A 7,544-nucleotide genomic window follows, 5' to 3' on the forward strand; every position below is an offset into this window, starting at 1 on the left:
GTGGATTTGTACCCATCTCTTCGCCTAGCAGCGTGGATGTGATGAAGTGTGGATTTGTACCCATCACTTCGTCTAGCAGCGTGGATGTGATGAAGTGTGGATTTGTACTCATCACTTCGCCTAGCAGCGTGGATGTGATGAAGTGTGGATTTGTACTCATCACTTCGCCTAGCAGCGTGGATGTGATGAAGTGTGGATTTGTATCCATCTCTTCGCCTAGTAGCGTGGAGGTAATGAAGTAGGCGAAGTTGACCATTGAGTTAATTACTTAGACGGTAAACAGTGTCCTGGTTGTCCGTTGAGAACTTGATCGCTGATTGGTTGAAATATTCTTCCTCATGCTAAGGGTCAGCTTTATTTTGATGCTGACCAATAGAGCACCGAGCAAGACAATGACCAGTGGGAGAATGCTGGTCAGTTAGTTTATAATTTAGTAATTCATGACAAAAAGTGCGTCCCAATTCGTCTGACAAAAAAATGAAAGTGTTTTATCTCCGATTTCCGATGGCGTGTAGTGAAAAGTGGCGCACGTCACCCAGAAGACAACCCACGGCAGCCAAAATATATAGATGACGCCGACAATAACTGTAGCTCGTTTACTGGTCATGATTTTTTTTAATGTGAGTGGGAGTAGCCTACACTGCTATGTACCGCTCTATGGGGATGATGGGTGGGACAGACAGCGATACAACTAATCCAAAGTTGGCACAGGAAAACGTGATCTGCCATAAGATATAAAGAAATAGAGCAATGCTATAAGAATAGCACCATCCAGCATACGTATGGGTGCGATCTTGAGCTATTGTATAGAACAGTAAGTTGGCTGGTGAGACAGCACCCATCAGGCACAAAGAGTCCGCTATCGCCAAAGACATCATGAAAATTGCCGATGATTTATGAAGGCCGTCTTTTACTAAGACAACCAACCCCAATGTGTTGGATATCAGACCTACGACACCTATTGTAGGCTTTACAATAAATAACAGAGCGACAGTGACCTGGTCCGCCATATTTTCTGTTAATGGCGAGTCAGTTCTCAGTTTTGCTGTTGGTTGCGTTACATACACACCACTGGCATTGATTGTCGACATTTTGTGTACTTGTGTTGAAATGTAGCTTTTGTATTTTTTTAGCTTAGAAAAAAAAATTAAAATAAATTTTAATACGTTAATAAATGTTAACGAAACATTGCGATATGATTTACAAAATTATAATTTAAAGTACACTTATAAAGAGAAATGCACTTGATTTTGCATTTGATAAAAAAAAATATACATATGTGAATATAAATGTGTCATTATTTTAAAAGAAGCATATTTTGAATGTTCGTTAACTCGTTTAATAATAGTGATAAAAAACACGATCATTTTCGTAAGTGGAGAAATAAAACAAAAATAAAGTTACAAAACGTATTGTTTTAAAGAACTTGAAATTTTGAATGTATATATCTAGTATTTACATTGGTCAAACTTCTAATCATCGGCACTTATTAAAGTACAAGCCATCGGTACCCGTGAATTATAGGCCTATATATTTTAAAATGTACTTGTTTGAGAAAAATAATTTTTGAAATAGTTATTGCTCAAAGCGCAATGTGCTTTACTACACGCTGAACGATATTAGTGACAAAGCAAAAATAACAACTAATTAGCTAAAAAAAAGACACATTTAACATAACACAGGCACACGCTGATTAAGTGACTTAAATGATTCAGTTAAAAATCTGACTAGTCATTACGTTATTTTAAGTAATTTGTATTAGTTTGACCGATAAAATTGTATATATTTCATAGCGTACGTCTTGATGATTAGATCAATAGATCTTTATCTAAATCAAATTTTAATGAAGTAGTTCCTTTCTTTATAATCTAAAATCGGAAGATTCACATATAAAAAAAATGAAGTTTAACTTGGCGTGTCTAGAACGCGCACCATCTGCGTGGTATTAAGTACACTATCATCTCGGCTATTCACGCACCATATAAATTACGGAGAATGAAAGACGTATCTAAAAACACTTAACTAACGTGAATATGACTATTCTTTCAAATTAATTTTTGTAACCCAAATTAGCTAGTTCCATAGCTAAACAAACAAAGATATCTATAAAACAATTAAGGCCTGAAATAGTTTAAAAGATAATTTCATTTTTGGAAGAGATTCTAGAGTAGATAGAGTCTAAATATAGAATCTAGATCTTAGCGTCTGCGTTTAGTTTTTGCGTATATTTAGATCTAGTCTAGAATCTAGAACTAGAACCTCTAGATCTGGAATCCAAATAGATAAAATAAATTTTATACGTTTAGGCCGGAAAAATTGTATTGGATACATTTCATAGCGTACGTAGATCTAAATCAAATTTGAACGAAATAGTTCGTTTCTTTTTATTCTAAACACGGCAGATGACGTCATTAGTTGATGTATAAACATTAGTAACGTCACTGTTTTATGCGTTCTTTTCACAACTACCAAAGCTTTTCCTGTTGCATAATTAAAGCTGTTTTTCTACATTCGAATACGCCTTTATTTTTTTTTTCTTCTTTAAATAAAATTGTAGTTATACATTTGAAACATCTAACATATTATTTTGCGGACAGACAGAGAGAGAGAGAGAGGAGAGAGAGAGGGAGAGAGAGAGAGAGAAAGAGAGAGAAGTGCGCACATGAGCTTTTATATATTAGGATAGAGGAGATATTTTATAGCCCGCCATTATTTGTTCTAAATACTTGGTTGTCATAGGATTTTGACAAACAAATAAGCATGGCAGAAGTGGCTTAAATATGATTGCAATATTCTACTATGACTGCCGACATGACAGTAAGACGAAGGAAATGGCGACAAAAGTTAAAACATGACAAAAAGGCGACAAACTAGTGAATAGTTAAATAAAAGCTTGCAAAATACACTACTTTCGTGAGTCTTTTTCTAAGAGTATGCTTTATACTTTAGCAACACTTGTGAAAATATTTATTTTTAATTAATTTAAAATGAATTCTTTTAAATGAAGTCTTATAAACTAGATATACAGTTTCTGTTTCTAAAACACATAACTGTAAATAATTAGGCACGCGTGATCAATATGGTTATCAAAGAAAGTTAAATTTAGGCTAAAGTTGTTTTCTTTACCCCAAGCAATGGGATCTTTCTATTTATTTAACATAAACGATCAAACGTCTTATGTCTTAGAATAATACAAAGACGAATTGTTTGTCCACAGGATGCGTTGTTGTCAAGAGCCAATATCTAACTACCTGTTAAAATGTTTGATTGTCAAAAAAAAAACACGACACATAATGACAATAATAACTTCAACTAGAAAATAACTTGACGAATTGCTCCGATATTGACAGTAACATATAATTGCGTGCATGGTACACACGCACTTAGAGATCAATGCTCGTTGACACATCGATATTTTCGCTCTATATAACAGAAATCGTTAACTTTAGAGACAGTTGTATTACCTTACAATCATCTTTTATCGCGGTCAACTACTCACTCTTCTGTGTCGCACACTTATTTTCCAGGGAACATTTTGATTTCACTTAGTCAAAAACACGCGTGCATTTGTTTTTGCTTAGCCAAAGACATGCATGCGATAACTTCAACCACTAGACCATGTTATCTTATACACGTAAATTTCAAAAGCACATGCATTTCAGACACATGTCCCTCTAATGCTACAACATTAATAAAATAGAAACAATGTATATTAAGAGGACCGTGATATGTCCTGATGATTTAATTTAAAAGGGCAGCGTGTCATATTAAGTGGTTTTGGAGTTTGAATGCTAAATTATGACCTCCCGTCCTCTCTCAATTTATTTCATTCTCTCATTTTTTAATTTTATTCCAACTCTTAATTTCTTCCTCTTAAACTCTTTCTGTAATAATTTAATACAGACACGAACATTACTCGTAGACAAAAGCTTGGCTCATCTCTTCGAACAAACTTTACCTTTCTTTATGGTGTAGAAAGACATTGCTTAAATGATGATGTAAATATGCTATCATGCTAATGTGTTCTTAAAGTTTCCAATATCTACTACACCCGTGTTTGCATTGAAGCACGTAACCAGACACTGCAACGCGTGCATAATAAATTGGTTACAGGAATTGTCTGTATTTCCTTTTCATAGACGAAGCTGATATTTGTCAATGCCTTTAAAGAAATACTTTGCAAAACATTATTCACAAAATTTTTTACATGATGTTAATACTAATCCATGCCGTGGAGTTGCTTCGGAGAGAGTGGGGGGGGGGGGGCCAAGTGGGGCTGCTGATTTAGGCCTCTATTTTTTAAATCCATGCATGTACAAAAATAAAGACGTGATACATGTTAATATCTATCTGATACGATAAGTCATTTTGTTACACGAAAACATAGCATATACTGTCAAGTATAGACAAACTTTTATCGTAATTATATATACACAACTCAGGCCTTTTTATTTGTATTGGAGACTGAACTGATCAACTTATCTTAAATCATTTTACCTGCTTGTTACACTTCAGTAAGGTTATATTAATGATTTTGGAGTTGTCTCTCTTTGGTGTGTGTAAGTCCCCAGCCAGCGAGCCTCACCTGCTTGGGGTTCGAACTCGAGACATTTTTATTAAGCAACCGTGAGCTGAACCGCCTCGACCACGCTAAAAACACCAAATGGAGTAACAAAATGCAAAAACATAACGTAGCTATACCAAGAAAACACAGATAATAACAATACACAAAAAGCACAGTATTAACATATGCCACTTCTTTTTCTTCTTCGTTCTTGATTGTCAAGTTGGAAGAAATGACTTCCAACACAACAAAGTATTATGTGTTAACGTCGTATGCGCCATACAGGTCGTTGACTCCGATCTTAGCAGCAACTGCTTGATTTTGGAGTTGTATCTACTAGATGATTACTGTTCCAGCTGTTAAGCCTCATTTGCCCGGGAAATTGAACTCGGGACTTCTCGGCTGCAAAACCGCGAGCATCACGGACCCGATTAGGCGACGCATATGTCATTAAATTGCTACGTAATGTCACATAGACGTTGTGTAACAACATAAAAGATCAGGCAGAAAACGCAGCAAGAAAATATTTTAATTCATACAAAAATCAATGAGCATAAGCGTGGCAGATATAGCTGATAAATTTAAATTGTAAGAGTAAATAATCCTACCCTCTTATTTTAATCCTTCTGACATAACTACAGGAAAAAGATTTTAATATAAAAGACATAGCTAAAGAAGACATATTCGAGGCACTTAATTAAATGAGATTTAAAAGTTGTATTACATTTATTGCATATTGTAATAGACAAAATGTTTACACAATTTAACGATTTGCTTGTCGAAAGGAGTTTATATAAATAATGCAATGTGTGTATATTATATGGTAAGTATCATCGCCTGACAAAATGTGTTATACATTTTTTTTGGCGGCAAAACAAAACGTAACAGTTCGATCTTACCTACTAATAGATTAGAATGTTTATTTATCTATGTATAAGAGCTAATTAGAGAGACTATAAAAACTGAAAAATAAAATCAATTTATATTTTTTTGTGCACAGTAGACTCTAAAGACATCTACCAGTCGAAATACCAGAGATAAATATTAATTTTGTAGCTCTTTGTGAATTGCCTCTAGAAACATCAATAATTAGTGCACAAAACTTTTAATTAAAATAGTTTTCTAATAGTAATTTTCATGTACTCTATATTACGTACATTAACATATGACATTGAACAAGATAGTTGCGTTATATTTTGTTTGTGATGCAGTTTACGACATGATGCGATTAGTCGTGGCATACAGTAATAAAATGACGCTGTAGCTAATGACATGATTTCAATTCAATCGCTAATTTAATTGATAATGACTGCATTTTTTGTGTAATTATCAACAGTTGTGGTTAAGAAGGCAAAATCTGCGTATGCAAGGACTAAATTATTATCACCTTATCATTGTAATATAATAAAGAAAAGTTTGCATATAAGTAAAAAAATAAATTGTCGGCTTTTTGGGTGATTTTTATTGTAGCTATATCATACTTATTGCTTAAAAGTCATACCAGTAGCTCAAAGTAAACACATTAGAAAAGGACACTACATCACCCTATTAAGTATACATCAAACCAATATTTAAATATAAAACCAGCATTTACACATCAAAGAAGTTGGTGCACAAGGTACTTTTTCACATTGGATGTTTACATTAAAAAAATGAAAACACAACATGATAAATAATAACAGAAAAGTAATAAAAAAAGCAATGGAGTAGTAAACTCAAAACTCGTTATGCCAACATAGATAAAAGTCTTAATGATACGCTTGAGCGCTGACAGCATGGCACAGTATACGTAAACACTCTCAGAAACTGGTAACATAATACGTAAACACTCACACAAACTGGTAACAAAAGGTAAATAAAAATATTTTTATTGAAATATCTACACACTTAATTATACAAGTAACACATTATATTTTACATAGCCAGTGGTTTAGCGAGGTCGGGTGTCACCCGTAGCGGCACTTAATGGTGTCAACCCCCAGAGGCGTAGCGACCCTTCCCGGGAACAAACTTTCAATTTTTGATTTGCACCCTACCCTCCTCAAACTTTTGATTTGCACCCCCACCCTCAAACGTTCAATTTGCACCTCTTAAAAGACTATTTAACACTCGAATTAATCACCTAATTAAGTGGAATTATCATTTTTCTCTATATATTTTGCTATGTTTTGTCTTGGTGTCAACCCCCTAAATGGTGTCACCCGGTGCGGTCCGCACCCCACGCCCCCCCCTCGCTACGCCCCTGTACATAGCATAAAATGTGACATACTGAACATATACCTCAGACTACAAAGGCATTTACTTATATTTAAAAAAATATAGAACGTGGGCAATCTGGTGATGTAAAATACAGAAATGAAGCACAGATTCTGAAGAATAGTAAATGTGTTCATACTTTAATCCGTCCAGGTATAAATTTACTAAAAACTAGAACAAAATGGACCACAACAATAGCTAAATACAATTCACAGCGAACAGTAACAACAGAAAAGTTTTAAAAAGCTACAGCAGCAATTTTTTAAAGTAAATATGTCAAATTACAAATCAATCATCCGGCCATAATGCTAAGCTTTATTTTCTGTAACCATATTATTATTTAAACATTGTAACTCATCATCACGATTAATGCAGTAATATGAAACAATTTTTTACTTGATCGTTAGAAAACTTAATCTACAGTGAATTACAAGGCGATAAAGTTTATTTATATGAAATTAAAATAATTTTTTAAAGGATTAAACACTTTATACACTTACATCTAACTCTAGGTTGCAATATAGTTAAATCGATAACGAGTATACGTTAATATAGATAAACACTAGGCAAATAATAGTTACGAGCCGACCCGCGGCGTATCATACGCCGCTATTTAGTTGTTTTATTTTCTACTTTTCAGTAATTTATAATTAGTGAATTCGACAGTAGCTCGTAACGACAGCTTGGTGTTTCCTATCGTCTCCTAGAAGAGAATTATATATAT

The sequence above is a fragment of the Physella acuta genome, unplaced genomic scaffold, assembly GCF_028476545.2.
Source record: "Physella acuta isolate Inbredline_101_S28 unplaced genomic scaffold, ASM2847654v3 ptg000635l, whole genome shotgun sequence".
NCBI lineage: Eukaryota > Metazoa > Mollusca > Gastropoda > Physidae > Physella > Physella acuta.